The sequence below is a fragment of the Neovison vison genome, chromosome 3 (genome assembly GCF_020171115.1).
Source record: "Neovison vison isolate M4711 chromosome 3, ASM_NN_V1, whole genome shotgun sequence".
Lineage (NCBI taxonomy): Eukaryota > Metazoa > Chordata > Mammalia > Carnivora > Mustelidae > Neogale > Neogale vison.
Window position 1 is genome coordinate 209,770,916 of NC_058093.1, and position 19,629 is coordinate 209,790,544.

General features: G+C 44.5%; 1 pseudogene; it reads left to right on the forward strand.

Moving 5' to 3' along the window:
• The first annotated feature begins 6,465 nt into the window (after nucleotides 1-6,465).
• On the forward strand, nucleotides 6,466-7,216 carry LOC122903615 (annotated as a pseudogene).
• Nucleotides 7,217-19,629: the final 12,413 nt, after the last annotated feature.

Below are 19,629 nucleotides of genomic sequence, written 5' to 3' on the forward strand. Positions count from 1 at the left end.
TTATTTGACAGAGAGAGATCACAAGTAGGCAGAGAGGCAGGCAGAGAGAGTGAGAGGGAAGCAGGCTCTCTGCTTGGCAGAGAGCCCGATGCGGGACTCGATCCCAGGACCCTGAGATCATGACCTGAGCCGAAGGCAGTGGCTTAAACCGCTGAGCCACCCAGGCGGCCTTGAATGCTGTATCTTAATTACACTTTGTAATAGTTGTGTCTTTGAGGGTGTAAAGCCTACTCCATGTCTGACCGCCTTCCAGAAAAACCCAGAACTGCTGAGTGCCTTGTGCTCGTGGGCCTAGGTGCCCTGGTCTCGCCCAGAAGCACAGTGATAATAATCTTTGAGGAGGCTGGGTTCTCTTTCCTCTCTGGAAACACCCCAATTTACCATTTTACGACTTCGTTGAATGGGACTTTCTAATAAACGGTATGACTTCTTTGAATGAACTTTTTTTTTAAAGATTTTATTTATTTATTTATTTGACACACAGAGAGAGAGAGAGATCATAAGTAGGCAGAGAGGCAGGCGTGGGGGGAGGGAAACAGGCTCCCTACTGAGCAGAGAGCCCAATGTGGGGCTTGAGCCCAGGACCCTGAGATAATGACCTGAGCCAAAGGCAGAGGCTTAACCCACTGAGCCACCCAGGCGCCCCTGAATGAACTTTTAAAAGATATGCTCACGATTCACCGAACTGTTGGTGATCTTCCTAAGCTTAGATCTGGGAGATTTTATTTGCTCAGGATATTCTCAGTTCTGAGTATAAATGTAGACACACGAGAAATTCCTTGCTTTCTTCAACATGCATTTTGGGGTGTAGCAATTATTAATTACGTGTCTTAAATGTTCTTAAATGTCTAAGGGAAGATTTCTTCAGAGGAAATAACTCCCCGCAGGAAAAGCCTTTGAGCGAGCACCCTCCAAGCAACCTACTTGGGTGTCCTGACCCGTGGTTTGCGTCTGCGGTTGGCGCTTGCTCAGAGCCTGGATCTGGCTTTGCAAAGCCTTTGGTATGAGCATTGTCACGCCGCTTCCAGGGAAGCAGAGAGACCCCCTGGAGAACAGGGAGGGGTGCCTGAGACCCTGAAGCCAAAGTCCAGGCTGGAGCACAGAGCACAGATGACCGGGAACCTGAAGCCTGGACCAGCCTCCCAGAATCCAAATGAACTCAAACAAGCAGCCCACTTTTGTGATCTTCACAGTCAACCAGACTGTTCACTGTATCATTGACTTCCTTGCAAAATACCATTCACCTACTCTTTGATGACCTAGCCCGAAATAAAAGGGAAAACACTTGTCTTAGCACTTCACTAAATGTCACTATCCAAACCAGGAGTCAGAAAACAGACTCTGGTCCCAAGGTCACACTACAGTAGCTGTGTAACCTTGAAGTGCCTTGCCCTCTTCGGTCTTTGGTGGCCTGTGGAATGTGGAACCTGTCCAATCCCTCTCCCAGGGCCACTGAAAGGATGTCACAGGACAATATGTGAAGGTATCCAGAGCTGTGAAATGCCAGGTGATATTTCTTTGACAATTAAATATTCGGGGGCGAGGGGGATCATGGCATCTTTCACAGCCAATCAGGTATTGGAGAAAGCTAGAAATATTTAGGCAGATTACACCAAGGTTTACACAGGCTTTGCCTGACTCATTAAGCCATTCACAATCAGTTCCATAATTATTCTTCACTCAGGACTTTAGGCAATCTCAGAAAATACCTCCCTTGCTTTCCTCAGCAGTAACCACATTAAAGTATGCAACACACTTTAATCATCATGCTTTTTTCCATGGAGGTAAGCTATAAATAGAACAGACTACTTTTTTCTTATTGAGAGAGAGAGAGTGTGTGTGTGTGTGCACGCTCAGGGGAGGGCCAGAGGGAGACAGAGAATCCCAAGTAGGCTCCATGTTCCAGCAGCCCTGAGTCCAGTGGTGGGCTGGACCCCACGAGCCGGAGATCATGACGTGAGCCAAAATCAAGAGTCAGAGGCTTAACCTACTGAGCCACTCAGGCGCCCTTAGAACAGGCTTTTAAAAGCATAAGCAAAGAACCAAATCAGTGGCCTAAAAGCCTGGATGATTGCCAGAAGCAGCAGGCCTTCTGAACCAACACTTTGTGTTCCCTGTAGATGGTGGGAAGTGCCGAGCTGTGCCCATGGGCGCCACTCACCAAGTGGGTGACTCTGAGCCACCCCGTGGAGCCTCTCTGGGCTCAATTGGGCTGCTCCCGGGCTCAGGCAGAGTATATAAATCTGTATGCACATGACTGCATCCAACAGATGCACCCCAAGAACAGAGAGATTTGCAGGAGCCGAAGCCTTCCTGCTCCACGGCTTCAACCTCTCCCTCTGCCCCAGCACCGGTCAGGCTTCCCTTCCTTTAGGCCCTTGGAGATCAGAGGCTCCTGTCTGCGACGACAGTACACCCATTCCAAGAATGAAGACCATCTCTGCAATCAAACTGTCAACTTTCTAGAAAATGTAGGCATGACTCCGCAGGGACGTGCTGTTATCATGGAGGGCCCAGAGGAAGCTGCGGAGAGAGACCTGGATCACAGCGGTGCAGAACTCCACCCCCTTGAGAAGGAAAAGGAGAGGCTCCAGGTTACCAATGGTGGGGAACCAGAAAGGACCTGGCTGCCGTTCACACATCTGTGCTCACATATAGAAGATGATCGAGGGTGTCACACCAGGCTTCCAGTAAAACGTATGGTCTGGTCTGCTCACTTTCCCATCAGCATCATTATTCAGAAGAATGGTTCTCTTGTTGAAATCGGCCATTTCTTGGGCAAAAAAAATACAGCTGCAGGGTGTGCCTGAGGCCCAGCCTTGCCTGCTCAGTCTCTCTGGCCCAGAAAGATGAGTTAATTCTTGAAACAACCTTGAACTTGTATCAAAGTCAACTGCTTTGATTGTTTGATTCAGCAAGTCCCAACAGTGGAAGACAAGGGTACCAGAAAGCTTGGGGATGGTATCTATGTTTCTGAAAAGAAACACTTCAAGAGACGGCTGATGAATAAGATTTAATTAAATGGTCCAGATACAGAAACAGCAAGATGTCCAGGGAGTCCTCAGACTTACTTGTGTTATTTCAAAGATGCAATAAAAGTTGTGTATTGAGTTGGGGAAAAAAAGAAATGTAGGTCAGGGTAACCTTGGAGCCCCTGCCCTCCAGTGACCAGCACTGCATAGTCCCACTGGAGAGGGCTGGCAGGAGGGGCTTGCACAGGGCTCCGGGAGAACCCGTGAGCATGGCTCAGGCTTCCTGGAGGCGGTGATGGCTCTGAGTTTGAGGAGGTGAGTTGCTGAGTTGCAGGGGGGCGAGGGGAGGGGGGTGTGGGCTTGGTCAGGAATCAGGAGCGGAACATTCCAGGTGGAGTGGGAGTTCGGACCAAGTGCTGCACAGTGGGGGAGGGGCACAGTGTCATCCAGGACGGGGACAGGAAGGTGATGCTAAAAACACCAGGGCCAGCTCGCAAGGCCTTTAGCACTGAGCAAAGCAGCCCTTCATGCTGAAAACACTCAAGAGAGTGCTTCTGTCACTAGACCTCTCCAGCAGCCGGTAGGTGAGCTGCCATTCCACGAGGCAACGTTCATGGTTCATGAGGCATGCCACAGGGTTGTCCTCTGTTCTGTAAGATGATTGAATACATTCAGGCATAACCTATTTGGGGCTTTGACAATGTCTCCTGGAGGCCTCTTCAGCCTAACGAGGGAGTCTCCCAGGGGGGATGGGGGAGGCATAGGAATCCCCTGGTCCAGCCTCCCGCTCAGGTGAATGACCTGGTCTCTATGCTACAGATCCCACCTACTGTCCTTACAGTAGACTGGGGGTATACCTGACGGGGTCACCGCCAGAAAAGCAACAGTATCAGTCATTTAGCTCCCCCATCAGCCCTGGGGGAGGAGGAAGCTGTGCAGGGGCAGGAAGGGCCCAGGGTCATTCTGATATGCCGAACTGCTGTGCAATCCCATATCTCCCGCCCAGGTCCAGATGGCCTGACTCAGCATGGGCATGACCTCTGTCCCCTTCCCATCCCCCAGGATGGCCTTGTTTCTCACCCCAAGCTCTGTGCACATCTGGCACCTGGACCAGATTCACAGAAACCATTTCAGTAAAGGGTTAGGTTAATGAAAAGCCCTTTCCTCCTTGTTTTGGGTTTCAGCCTCCAACGGCCATTTAGCAGGAGTGTTTTCATGTTATGACTTCTTCAGTTCTCCACGTCTCAGGTGGAATGTCAGCAGGGTGCCCCCAAGTCCTCTGCCCTGGGCAGGGAGGCAGCTCCGCACCCTTCTCATGCTGCAGGACCCACATGGCAGAGCGCCAGATCTCCAGCCTCCCTGGCCTGGAAAAGAGTGAGTCTCACTAAGATATTAATGACTTAAGGGACAACTGGGGGGGGGGGGCTCAGTCTGTTGAGCATCCGACTCTTGTTGATTTCAGCTTGGGCCATGATCTCAGGGTCCTAAAATCGAGCCCACTGCCCCCCACCCCAACACTCAATCCACCCCCCACAAGACTCTGACCGTAGCAGGAAGTCTGCTTAGGATTCTCTCCTTCTCTCTCCCTCTGCCCCTCTCCCCCGCTCTCTCTCTAAATAAATATTTTTTGAAAAAAATATTAATGACTTAAGTCACACACACAGTAGGTAGGCGGTTTTTCTTTTTTGATTTTCAACAACTAAAACGAAGTCAAAGCCCTTAATCACATGTGTTGCTATGAAGATACACCTCCCTGGTCATGAGGGAGCTTTTTAGAATTACACAGAGGGCTTTTTCTTTTGCCCCTTGTAGTGTGCCCCTTCTTCTCAGCATGTCCTTTAGATCTTTGGGGATTCTGATTCTTCATTTTACTGAAATCATGCCAGCACTAAGGCACCCAGGTTACACAGCAGAGCAGAAAGGTCTGGGGCTAGAGAAAGAGGTATCTGGACAGGGTGTGTCCTTCTTCTTTATTTCTTTTTTAAGGTGTTTTTTTGTTTTTTGTTTTTTGTTTTTTTACACAGAGATCACAAGTAGGCAGAGAGGCAGGCAGAGAGAGAGAGGAGGAAGCAGGCTCCCCGCTGGGCAGAGAGCCCGATGCGGGGCTCGATCCCAGGACCCTGAGATCATGGACCTGAGCCAAAGGCAGAGGCTTACCCCACTGGGCCCCCCAGGCGCCCCAGGGTGTGTCCTTCTTAAGAACCCGCAGCAGATATGCTCCCGAGCCTGGGAAGAATGTCTCAAGCAGCTTCCTGCGGCCAAAGGGTGTCCCGCCTTATGGTCTCATGACAAATTCTGGCGCACCAAAGCTTCGAGGCCGCTGACTACACTTATTCCCCGGGAGCCCCGCCTCCCAGCTGAGCTCCCCTCCTCTTCTTCATGGAGCCCAGGCCGCGGGGGTCATAGGAGGCGCAGTCTCGCCAGAACAAGCCACTGGGCAGTGACTTCTGAGGACCGAACCTTCTGCACCAAATTCCCCAGAGAGGAGCTTAGCTTCTGGGGAAACTGGCCCGGCACCCCCCTGCCCCTCCCCGGGAGTGATTCTCTGTGCCCCTAGACCTGGGGCCGGGGAGCTCGGCCGCGAGGCGCCGGGCGGAGGCCGCCCCCTGCTGTCGGCGGTGGCGAACTGCGTGGCGCCCGAGGCCACAGGTGCTCGCAGGCGTGGGCGCCCTGCAAAAACCATTTAGGCTCGGAGCTGACCCTGAGACTTAGGGGGTGATTTGAGCTGTCTGTCCCTGGACGGCAGGCGGAACTTACCTGCTGTGCTCTTCCGTACCCATGACTGTGTGGACACGGGATGTAGGAATCGTGACCAAGTAAATGCCATTATTCTATGTAATATGTATGCCACAGTGTGAGGGTAACCAAAAATTGTCAGCATAGGTCATGGCCAAAGTAAAGATACGATGTAAAATCTGAGTCCAATAAGAGAACAAGATGGAACTGAACAAGTTCATCCAGAGTTTAATCAAGTGTTCGACAGGAGGTGGTTTTTGTTTTTCCTGGCTACAGTAGTAACTTGGGAAGAGGCATTTAATGACTTTAAGTGAAATTTAAGATGGAATGGGAGGCTGCCTGGCTGGCTCAGTCGTTAAGGGTCTGCCTTCGGCTGGGGTCATGATCCCAGGCTCCTGGGATCAAGCCCCGCATCAGGCTCCCTGCTCTTTGGGAATCGCTTCTCCCTCTCCCACTCTCCCCTGCTTGTGTTCCCTCTCTCGCTGTATCTCTCTCTGTCAAACAAATAAATAAACTCTTTAAAAAATAATAATAAAAAAAGATGGAATGGGAGCCCTGCTTCTGGACACTGACATGCAGAGTTTTGCGAGCTAAAGAGTCTCCCCGCCTTCCCCACTGACCAGGGCTCGCTGACCTGGGCTGGAGCCTGTGTCCCAGCATCGGGGATGCTCAGGAGGAGTCCTTGGCCAAAGCACCCATGGCTGCTGCTGACCCCCGGACCCTAGGGCCGAACATGGCACTGCAGCCAGTGAAACTGTGTGGAAATCTACAACACTATCAGTCAGGTCTTCAGAGTAGAGCGGTGCCCCCTGATAGACAAGGCCTTCCCTTGTTAACACTTACTTCGCCATCCAGAAAAGCGCGCTGTTAATTTGTGGTCAAACCCATGTTATCAACAGTCAGGTCCTTCTTCCGGGACCTACCAAATGAAGATAATGGCATCAAATTGCAGCCATCTTCACAGCCCATGGCAGTGAAATTCCAGATCCACCTTGATGGAAACTTTGCTAATGTATGGTTTTAAACTTTTCATTAACAAAAAAATGCCTCAAGAGGTACAGTGCCCCAAGAAGGAAAAAACTGAATATGGAGCAGGCTACTGAGATGGAAAATGTGAAACCTTTGGTTCACAGACTGTTTCCAGCTTTGCATTTAGAAGACTTTCAGAAAGAGAGCTCCATTCACTAGAGAAAATCCACCACCTGGTGGGACAGCCCCAGGCTCTCCAATAGATAAAAGCAGGAATCAAAGCTCACTCAGAAGCCAAAACCAGCCACCTTCAGTCCATGGGGGTGGGGAGGGGGGGGACGACAAGACACACACACACACACACACACACACACACACACACACACGACATGCAGTGGTCTGGCTCCCTCCACTGGGTGTGCTCCTGGGATGTGATGGCACCAGTGTCAAACCTCAGCACATTTGCAAACTCCATGGTCTTTTCTGCATACTTTGTCATCACTCAAGGGATCATAGGTATCAGCTGTTTTCCTGCATAAGGAATCAAAGCACTGGCATTCAAGATGGTGCAATACAAGTTAGAAGATCCTGCCAAGGCTACAGAATCCCTCAAACAGTTGGGCCCCTCTCTCCGTTTATAAATGCAAGGAAAGGAACTCAAGGAAAAGAGTTCATCTTACATTTTCAAATATCATTGAATTTTTCCAGTATGTGCTGATTCTGCAACTTAGAAACTGGAGTGGTTTGAGTCCTACAGTGCCTTTGCATTTGAGTGTTTCAATCCCTTTTGTTAATTTAAAAAAAAAATGCTTGGGGAAAAAAAAGTGTTGCCAATTAAGTATTTCAAGGACAGGGACCATGGCTTTTTTTTTTTTTTTTTTTAACATCTTCCCAGAATAGGAAAAATCTTAATTCAACAGCATGCTGATAATCATTTATTGAACATATCTCAGCAACGCTACTTACTTGCTGTGAAAGACCTTAGGCTTTTAGTATTCTCTGTGCCTCGGTTTCATCATCTGTAAAATAGGTAATAACATCATGTACTTATAGGGCGAGGAGTAAATGATCCGTAGTGCTCTCAGCACCATTGCTGGCCAGACAAAAGGACTCATAGGAAATGCTTGTTCTTATTTTTACATCTACCCAATTAAGTTCTGAGCTAAGTGCTGGAGTTACTCATAATAAGACATGATTCCCATCCTCAAAAAGTACTTGAAGTAAAGATGTATAGAAACAGGAAGGTAAGATTATTAAGGATCAATGCTGTAAAAACACAAGAACAGGGTGCTGGGGGACAATGGACAGGAGAAATGTGTCAGAGGGGAAGGACACCAGAAGGCCTGATGGGAGGGGTAACATCTGAGCTAAGTCTTGAAGGATGAGTTAGGATTTGGAATGGACGAAGGGAAGCAGTCTGAGCAGAAGAAATCACATGTACAAAGATGCTGAGTCAGCATGCCAGTGTGTAGTAAATTCAGCACCAGCCTGTGGCCGGTGTGACCAGAGGTTGGGAGAGAGGAGTGAGGGCAGCAAGCAGGGAGGTCTGAGAAATCATCATAATCAGGGGCACCTCTGCCTCTGCCTTCAGCTCAGGTCATGATCTCAGGGTCCTGGGATCGAGCCCCGCATCGGGCTCTCTGCTCAGTGGGGAGCCTGCTTCCCCCTCTCTGCCTGCCTCTCTGCCTACTTGTGATCTCTGTCTGTCAAATAAATAAATAAATATATTTTTTTAAAGTTTAAAAAGAAATCATCATAATCAGTAGTGAGCATCAGTGAAGGCTTACTTACCCAATGCCAGGCACCATGAACTGTAAGAAAGTCATGGAGCCCTAGGAGCCATGCTGAAGACCATGATTTGTCTTAACAATGAGACACCATCAAAGCTACCTGAGCAGATTCCCTATTTGCCAAAGGACTGGAGCACACAGCAGGGTCTCGGTAAACATCTGTCAGATTAAATTCCACAAGATGGCAGTAGAGTTTAAATGGTGACAAGTCCCATACAAGTATGAAAGTTACAAAACAAACTCTTAGTAATGGCGTAGTTCGAATGTACTTGATACCTAGAAGGAATGAGTAGGTCCATTCAAGACACACAGCTTGTTTTAGAATCAATAAAAACTACGAAGCCACGCAGGGAAGCAGTTTCTACCAAAGGTCACTGTTCTACAAAGCGTGAACATAACAAGTATAGATTCAAGTATAGATTTATCTAAATGTAGTATCTTATTCCTGAGGCAGCAGTGAGGAGATTAAACCCTGCTCTGCGACAGAATGCAGTCATCCCGGGGCCCTGGCTGGAGGGGAATTGCAGTCCCCATTCTGGTGGTAAGGATATGGGGAAATGGTGTTTCCAGTGGAAGCCAAATCCCTCGCTTCCCAGTAAGTGCACCTGAAGCCGGTTTTGCGCTCTCCAGCAGATTTTGTAAGGTCTTGTTAGGGGACACAGGAAGCTGTACTTATGTTGGATCTACGTGCAAGGCATGCAAATATGACATAATTGCTACTCCAAATTCTGAAAAGCCCTAAGCGATTGGATACATTGGCCATAATCTTGTCTTGTCCAGAGCATTTTCCAAGCTTGCAAACCACCAGATGTGTGTATAAACCTCAGGGCTTCCCCAGGGCTATCACCAATGTGCTTATTGACAGCTATGGCTAGAGAAACTTTATGCAAAGCCTAGAATGTGAGGAGGAGGACTGGTGTGGGGCAAGAGAGATGACAGCAGGTGGGCGAAAAACCGGCCCTGTTGGCCACCCACTCTCTAGGTCCTGTGCCTGGGAGAGTGGGGTGTCTACTGCCATCTAGTGGCTGGCAGTAGAGACACACCTCATACTTCCCTGCAGGCTTTCTGGAGCACCCCCAGGTGGGGGTGGAGGCACAAACCAGGAGCCAAATGGGGCCAGGAGTTGTTGTGTAAGAAAGAGCCACTACTGCTATGGTCCAGAGGATCTTGTCCCTGGGCACATACAAAAGATAACCTTTGCTGTCTTTTGGCTTGGAATAACTTCCAACTGTGTTTCTACATTGCCTCCAAAGACACATTTTAGGCTTTGAGAAAAGCATGAGCTTTTGCTCACCCAGGATCACTGTAGGGATTCAGTGCTTGGTATGGGTGTCCTACCCTGTTACTGCACTGGCCTCTGATGAATTTCTGATTAGCAGCAAGATCAATGAAGAAAAGGTAGTGAAAGGTGACTGGAAGATAACCTGGGTGGCTCAGTGGGTTAACTGTCTGCCTTTGGCTTAGGTCATGATCCCAGAGCCTTGGGTTCAAACCCCACATTGGGCTCCTTGCTCAGCAATGTGTTCTCTATCACAGAAAATCTTAGAACAAACAAACAAACAAACCACTAAAGACATCTCCAGTGTGATACTATTTTGCTCTATTACTAGTTTTTTTTTTAATTGAAGTATGATTTACGAATGGTAGAGCTCACCCTTTGTAATGTACATCTCTGCAAAACTTGACAATGCATATAGTTGTGTTACTACCACCACAGCCAAGAATTTCAACCAGACCATCACACCCCCCACCCCCAGAAAATTCCCCAGTACACCCTCTATAGTCACTCTCTCCCCAACCCCAGCTCCTGGGGTGGCTGTATTTTTGCCTTTTCCAAAATGTCATATAAATGGGATTACACAGTCCGTAGTCTTTGGAGTCTTGCTTCTTTCCCTTAGCAAAAGGAATTTCGGGCTCAAATGTGTCGTTGCATATGCAGCAGGAATTCATGCCTTTTTTCCTGCCTGGCAGTCAGGTATACCAGTCTGTTTACGCATGCCCAGTTGAGGCACATTTGGGTGGTCATTTCCAGTTTGGGATCATCATGAATAAAGCTGCCATCTATATCCACCTTTCTATGTGAACATGAGTTTCTAGTCCCCTGAGTAAGTACCTCGAGATGGGATTGCTGAGTTGTCTGGTTGAGGGTTTAACTTAAAAGAAGCTGCGGAGCTATTGCCCAGTTTGCGTTCCCAGGAGCCATGCACGAGAGTTCCTGTTGCTTTGCTCCAAGCGCTCTATCAGCACCGGGTATTGTCAGATTCATTGTGGGGTTTTTTTTTAAGTGAACTCCACACCACACGTCGGGCTTGAACTCATAACCCCAAGATCGCACCCCGTGTCAGATTTGTTTTTAAATTTTAAACTTGCCTCATCCTGGGGTGCCAGTCAGGTGGGAGGCGGTCTCTTGATTTCTGCTCAGGTCATGATCTCAGGGTCGTTGTGCCCAGCGTGGAGTCTGCTTGGGATTCTCTTTATCCTGCTCCCTCTGCTCCTCCCCACCCCACCCCACCCCCACTTGCACGCTCTCTCCTTCAAAAATAAATACATAAATACACAAATAAGTTTCACCATCCTAATAGATGGTACCTCGTCATAATTCTAATTTGCATTTCTCTAATGACTAATAATGCTGACTTTCTTTTTTTTTTCTTTTTTTTTCCAATTTATTTATTTTCAGAAAAACAGTATTCATTATTTTTTCACCACACCCAGTGCTCCATGCAAGCTGTGCCCTCTATAATACCCACCACCTGGTACCCCAACCTCCCAGGCCCCCCCCCGCCACTTCAAACCCCTCAGATTGTTTTTCAGAGTCCATAGTCTCTCATGGTTCATCTCCCCTTCCAATTTACCCAAAAGCACATACCCTCCCCAATGTCCATAAGCCTACCCCCCTTCTCCCAACCCCCCTCCCCCAGCAACCCACAGTTTGTTTCGTGAGATTAAGAGTCACTTATGGTTTGTCTCCCTCCCTATCCCATCTTGTTTCATGGATTCTTCTCCTACCCATATCACTACTCCCTCATATCAGGGAGATCATATGATAGTTGTCTTTCTCCGCTTGACTTATTTTGCTAAGCATGATATGCTCTAGTTCCATCCATGTTGTCGCAAATGGCAAGATTTCGTTTCTTTTGATGGCTGTATAGTATTCCATTGTGTATATATACCACATCTTCTTGATCCATTCATCTGTTGATGGACATCTAGGTTCTTTCCATAGTTTGGCTATTGTGGACATTGCTGCTATAAACATTCGGGTGCACATGCCCCTTTGGATCACTACGTTTGTATCTTTAGGGTAAATACCCAGTAGTGCAATTGCTGGGTCATAGGGCAGATCTATTTTCAACATTTTGAGGAACCTCCATGCCGTTTTCCAGAGTGGTTGCACCAGCTTGCATTCCCACCAACAGTGTAGGAGGGTTCCCCTTTCTCCGCATCCTCGCCAGCCTCTGTCATTTCCTGACTTGTTGATTTTAGCCATTCTGACTAGTGTGAGGTGATATCTCATTGTGGTTTTGATTTGTATTTCCCTGATGCCGAGTGATATGGAGCACTTTTTCATGTGTCTGTTGGCCATCTGGATGTCTTCTTTGCAGAAACGTCTGTTCATGTCCTCTGCCCATTTCTTGATTGGATTATTTGTTCTTTGGGTGTTGAGTTTGTTAAGTTCTTTATAGATTTTGGACACTAGTCCTTTATCTGATATGTCGTTTGCAAATATCTTCTCCCATTCTGTCAGTTGTCTTTTGGTTTTGTTAACTGTTTCCTTTGCTGTGCAAAAGCTTTTGATTTTGATGAAATCCCAAAAGTTCATTTTTGCCTTTGCTTCCCTTGCCTTTGGCGATGTTCCTAGGAAGATGTTGCTGCGGCTGAGGTCGAAGAGGTTGCTGCCTGTGTTCTCCTCAAGGATTTTGATGGATTCCTTTCTCACATTGAGGTCCTTAATCCATTTTGAATCTATTTTTGTGTGTGGTGTAAGGAAATGGTCCAATTTCATTTTTCTGCACGTGGCTGTCCAATTTTCCCAACACCATTTATTGAAGAGGCTGTCTTTTTTCCATTGGACATTCTTTCATGCTTTGTCGAAGATTAGTTGACCATAGAGTTGAGGGTCTATTTCTGGGCTCTCTATTCTATTCCATTGGTCTATGTGTCTGTTTTTGTGCCAGTACCATGCTGTCTTGATGATGACAGCTTTGTAATAAAGCTTGAAGTCCGGAATTGTGATGCCACCAACTTTGGCTTTGTTTTTCAATATCCCTTTGGCTATTCGAGGTCTTTTCTGGTTCCATATAAATTTTAAAATTATTTGTTCCATTTCTTTGAAAAAGATGGATGGTACTTTGATAGGAATTGCATTAAATGTGTAGATTGCTTGAGGTAGCATAGACATTTTCACAATATTTATTCTTCCAATCCAGGAGCATGGAACATTTTTCCATTTCTTTGTGTCTTCCTCAATTTCTTTCATGAGTACTTTATAGTTTTCTGAGTATAGATTCTTAGCCTCTTTGGTTAGGTTTATTCCTAGGTATCTTATGGTTTGGGGTGCAATTGTAAATGGGATTGACTCCTTAATTTCTCTTTCTTCTGTCTTGTTGTTGGTGTAGAGAAATGCAACTGATTTCTGTGCATTGATCTTATATCCTGACACTTTACTGAATTCCTGTATAAGTTCTAGCAGTTTTGGAGTGGAGTCTTTTGGGTTTTCCACATAGAGTATCATATCATCTGCAAAGAGTGATAATTTGACTTCTTCTTTGCCGATTTGGATGCCTTTAATTTCCTTTTGTTGTCTGATTGCTGAGGCTAGGACTTCTAGTACTATGTTGAATAGCAGTGGTGATAATGGAGATCCCTGCCGTGTTCCTGACCTTAGTGGAAAAGCTTTCAGTTTTTCTCCATTGAGAATGATATTTGCGGTGGGTTTTTCACAGATGGCTTTGATGATATGAGGTATGTGCCCTCTATCCCTACACTTTGAAGAGTTTTGATCAGGAAGTGATGCTGTACTTTGTCAAATGCTTTTTCAGCATCTATTGAGAGTATCATATGGTTCTTGTTCTTTCTTTTATTGATGTGTTGTATCACGTTGACTGATTTGTGGATGTTGAACCAACCTTGCAGCCCTGGGATAAATCCCACTTGGTCGTGGTGAATAATCCTTTTAATGTACTGTTGAATCCTATTGGCTAGTATTTTGGTGAGAATTTTTGCATCTGTGTTCATCAAGGATATTGGTCTATAGCTCTCTTTTTTGATGGGATCCTTGTCTGGTTTTGGGATCAAGGTGATGCTGGCCTCATAAAATGAGTTTGGAAGTTTTCCTTCCATTTCTATTTTTTGGAACAGTTTCAGGAGAATAGGAATTAGTTCTTCTTTAAATGTTTGGTAGAATTCCCCCGGGAAGCCATCTGGCCCGGGGCTTTTGTTTGTTTGGAGATTTTTAATGACTGTTTCAATCTCCTTACTGGTTATGGGTCTGTTCAGGCTTTCTATTTCTTCCTGGTTCAATTTTGGTAGTTTATATGTTTCTAGGAATGCATCCATTTCTTCCAGATTGTCAAATTTGTTGGCGTAGAGTTGCTCATAGTATGTTCTTATAATAGTTTGTATTTCTTTGGTGTTAGTTGTGATCTCTCCTCTTTCATTCATGATTTTATTTATTTGGGTCCTTTCTCTTTTCTTTTTGATAAGTCTGGCCAAGGGTTTATCAATTTTATTAATTCTTTCAAAGAACCAGCTCCTAGTTTGGTTGATTTGTTCTATTGTTTTTTTGGTTTCTATTTCATTGATTTCTGCTCTGATCTTTATGATTTCTCTTCTCCTGCTGGGCTTAGGGTTTCTTTCTTGTTCTTTCTCCAGCTCCTTTAGGTGTAGGGTTAGGTTGTGTACCTGAGACCTTTCTTGTTTCTTGAGAAAAGCTTGTACCGCTATATATTTTCCTCTCAGGACTGCCTTTGTTGTGTCCCACAGATTTTGAACCGTTGTATTTTCATTATCATTTGTTTCCATGATTTTTTTCAATTCTTCTTTAATTTCCCGGTTGACCCATTCATTCTTTAGAAGGATGCTGTTTAGTCTCCATGTATTTGGGTTCTTTCCAAACTTCCTCTTGTGGTTGAGTTCTAGCTTCAGAGCATTGTGGTCTGAAAATATGCAGGGAATGATCCCAATCTTTTGATACCAGTTGAGTCCTGATTTAGGACCGAGGATGTGATCTATTCTGGAGAATGTTCCATGTGCACTAGAGAAGAATGTGTATTCTGTTGCTTTGGGATGAAATGTTCTGAATATATCTGTGATGTCCATCTCATCCAGTGTATCATTTAAGGCCTTTATTTCCCTGTTGATCTTTTGTTTGGATGATCTGTCCATTTCAGTGAGGGGAGTGTTAAATTCCCCTACTATTATTGTATTATTGTTGATGTGTTTCTTTGATTTTGTTATTAATTGGTTTATATAGTTTGCTGCGCCCACGTTGGGGGCATAGATATTTAAAATTGTTAGATCTTCTTGTTGGATAGACCCTTTGAGTATGATATAGTGTCCTTCCTCATCTCTTATTATAGTCTTTGGCTTAAAATCTAATTGATCTGATATAAGGATTGCCACTCCTGCTTTTTTCTGATGTCCATTAGCATGGTAAATTCTTTTCCACCCCCTCACTTTAAGTCTGGAGGTGTCTTCGGGTTTAAAATGAGTTTCTTGGAGGCAACATATAGATGGGTTTTGTTTTTTTTATCCATTCTGATACCCTGTGTCTTTTGATTGGGGCATTTAGCCCATTAACATTCAGGGTAACTATTGAGAGATATGATTTTAGTGCCATTGTATTGCCTGTAAGGTGACTGTTACTGTATATTGTCTCTGTTCCTTTCTGATCTACCACTTGTAGGCTCTCTCTTTGCTTAGAGGACCCCTTTCAGTATTTCCTGTAGAGCTGGTTTGGTGTTTGCAAATTCTTTCAGTTTTTGTTTGTCCTGGAAGCTTTTAATCTCTCCTTCTATTTTCAATGATAGCCTAGCTGGATATAGTATTCTTGGCTGCATGTTTTTCTCGTTTAGTGCTCTGAAAATGTCATGCCAGTTCTTTCTGGCCTGCCAGGTCTCTGTGGATAAGTCAGCTGCCAATCTAATACTTTTACCATTGTATGTTACAGACTTCTTTTCCCGGGCTGCTTTCAGGATTTTCTCTTTGTCACTAAGGCTTGTAAATTTTACTATTAGGTGACGGGGTGTGGGCCTATTCTTATTGATTTTGAGGGGCGTTCTCTGAACCTCCTGAATTTTGATTAATAATGCTGACTTTCTATTAGTGTGCTTATTTGTACATGAATTATCTTCTTTAGTGAAGTATCTCTCCAAATATCTTGCCCATTTTCTATTGAGTTGTTTCTTTTCTTGTCATTGAGTTATTTAGAAAACCTTAATCAGAGGGAGGCCTGGGTGGCTCAGATGGTTGAGTGGCTCCCTTTGGCTCAGGTCATGATCTCAGGGTCCTGAGATAGAGCCCCACATTGGGTTCCTTGCTCAGCAGGGAGCCTGCTTCTCCTCTGCCTGTTGCTCCTCCCCACTTGCCCATGCTCTCTCTCTCTCTGACAAATAAATAAATAAAATCTTGAAAAGAAAGAAAACCTTTATCAGATATGTAATTTACAAATACTTTCTCCACATCCATGGCTTGACTTTTCATTTTCCTAACAATCCCAGAGCAAACATTCCTAATTTTTATAAAGTTCAGTTTATCATTTTTTTCTCTTATGGTTCATGACTTTGACATTGTAGCTAAGAAATCTCTGCCTAACCCAAGCTCAGAATATTTTTCTCCTATTTTATATTCCAGAAGGGTTATAGTTTTAGGTTGTACATCTAGGTCTGTGATCCAGGTTGAGTTATATTTGTATATGGTCCGAGGTATGGATCAAAGTTCATTCTTTCATATGGACAGCCAACATTCCAGAATCATTTGTTGAAAGACTATCTTTTTTCATGGACTTTGCATTTTGTTGATCAGTTGACCATATATGTAGGGATCTATTTTTGAACTCTCTTCTGGTCCATTTTGGTCTGTGTGTCTCTCCTTTCACCAATACCACACTGTGTCCATGACTGCAGCTTTATAGTAAGTCTTTAAGTCAGGTAGAGTGAGTCTTTTAATTTTATTCTTCTTTTTCAAAATTCTTTTGGCTCCTTTGACTTTCCACCTAAAGTTTGGAATCACCTTGTTGATTTTCTAAAAGAAAGAATTCCTGCTAGCATGTTGATTGGGGTTGCATTCAATCTGTAGGCCAGTTTGGACAGAACTGGCATCTTATCAGTACTGAACAATATTGAATCCACAAACAAGAGGTCTGGTCCCCATTTATGTATCTCTTCCTTGATTTCTTCATCCGTGTTTTATGGTTTTCAGAAAACAGGTCTTCGACATATTTTGTTAGATTTCTACTCAAGTATTTTGTCATTGTTTTTGTTATTTTTTTATTGTGGTAAAATATATATAATGTAAAATTTTGCCATTTTAGCCATTTTTAGGTATATGTAGTTCAGTGACATTAATACACTCCCATGGTTGTGCATTTATCACCACTAACCATTTTCAGAATTTCTTCATCATCCCAAGCTGAAACTCTGTATCCATTAAATGTTAACTTCTCACACTTAATCATGACGAGCACAGTGTTGTATAGAATTGTTGAATCACTATATTGTACACGTGAAACCAATATAATACTCTACATTAACTATATTGGAATTGAAATTTAAAAATTACTTTAAAAATAAAAAATAAAAAGCCCCCCAGTCAGTTAAATGCTGGATTCTTGGTTTTGGTTCAGGTCATGATCTCATGGGTGGTGAGATCAAGCCCCCAGTCGGGCTCCACACTCAGCAGGGAGTCTGCTTGATTCTCTCTCTCTCTGCCCCTCCCCCTGCTTGAGTGCACACCCTCTCTCTCTCCATGTCTCTCTCAAATAAATAAGTCTTTAAAACAACAACAACAACAAACAAACAAACAAACAAAATAACTTCTCATTCCTTCCCTTTCCCTAGCCCCGGGTTACCTCTATTCTACTTTCTGTCACTACGAATTTGACTACTATTTCATAGCAGTTGAATCACAGAGTATTTGTCCCTCTGTGACTGGCTTATTCCATTCAGTGTAATGTTCTCCAGGCTCATTCATGTTGTAGAATGTGTCAGAATTCTTTCGTTTTGAAGGCAGAATAACATTCCCTTGGATGGGTATACCACATTTTGCTTATCCAATCATCCCTTTACAGATACTTGGGTGGCTTCTACCTCTTGACTATTGTGAATAAGGCTGATATAAACATAAATGTACAAATATCTGTTTGAGTCCCTGCTTTGAATTCTTTTGTGTTTATACCCAGAAGTAAAGTTGCTGGATCCTATGGTAATTCTATTTTTAATTTTTTGAGGAACCACCATATGGCTTTCCATAGCACCTGTACCATTTTGCATTTCCATTCTCAATGCAAAACTCTTCCAGTTTCTCCACATACTCACCAACACTTGTTTTCCATTTTGGGGTTTTTTTGGTTTTTTGTTTGTTTTTTTTTTGAAAATTTCTATCCTATTGGGTGTAAAGTGATATCTCATTTTGGTTTCGATGTGCATTTCCCTAATGTCTAATTATGTTGAACATCTTTGCATGTGCTTATTGGTCATTTGTATATCTTCTTTGGGAAAATGTCTGTTTCTGTTCTTTGATTATTTTTTTAATTGAGTTATTTTTATGGTTGAGTTGTTAAAATTCTTTATGTATTCTAGATATTAAAACCTTGTCAGATATATGACTTACAAATATATTCTCCTGTTCTGTGGGTTGTCTTTTCACTTTCCTGCTAGTGCCCTTTTTTTAAAAAAAAAGATTTTATTTATTTATTTGACAGACAGAGATCACAAGTAGGCAGAGAGGCAGGCAGAGAGAGAGAGAAGCAGGCTCCCTGCTGAGCAGAGAGCCTGACGTGGGGCTTGATCCCAGGACCCTGGGATCATGACCTGAGCCGAAGGCAGAGGCTTTAACCCCACTGAGCCACCCAGGTGCCCCTCCTGCTAGTGTCCTTTGATGCGTGAAAGTTTTACATTTTCATGAAGTCCGGTGTAGTTGTTTTTGTTTTGTAGATGCCCTTACTCAGCTTGAGGAAATTCTTCCCTGTGTTTATTTTGCTAGAGTTTTTATCATGAACGGTTATTGAATTTTGTCAAATGTTTTCTCTGCATCTACTGAGATAATTGTATGGTTTTCTTTATTATTATTATTAACATATAATGTATTATTTGCCCCAGGGGTACAGGTCTGTGAATCATCAAGCTTACACATTTCACAGTGATCACCATAGCACATGCCCTCCCCAGTGTCCGTAACCCAACCATCCTATCCCTACATCCCCACACCCCCTAGCAATCCTCTGTTTTGTGAGATTAAGAGTCTCTTATGGTTTGTCTCCCTCCCTATCCCAACTTGTTTCCTTTTTTTCCTTCCCTACCCCCCACAACCCCCTGCCCTGCCTCTCAAATTCCTCATATCAGAGAGATCATATGATAATTGTCTTTGTCTGATTGACTTATTTCCCTCAGCATAATACCCTCTAGTTCCAACCATGTCGTTGCGAATGGCAAGATTTCATTTCTTTTGATGACTGCATAATATTCCATTGAGTGTGTGTGTGTATGTGTGTGTGTGTGTGTGTGTGTATCACTTCTTCTTTATCCATTCATCTGTCAGTGGACATCTAGGTTCTTTCCATAGTTTGGCTATTGTGGACATTGCTGCTATAAACACTCGGATGCACATGCCCCTTCAGATCACTGCATTTGTATCTTTGGGATAAATGCCCAGTGGGGCGATTGCTGGGTTGTAGGGTAGCTCTATTTTCAATTTTTTGAGGAACCTCCATACTGTTTTCCAGCACCAGCTTGCATTCCCACCAACAGTGTAGGAGGGTTCCCCTTTCTTGGCATCCTTGCCAACATCTGTCGTTTCCTGACTTGAGCCGAAGGCAGCTGCTCAACAGACTGAGCCACCCAGGCACCCTTGGAGCTAAATTTTGAAAAATAACGCTGATTAGGGTGCCTGGGTGGCTTAGTCATTTAAGCATCCAACTCTTGATGTCAGCTCAGGTCATGATC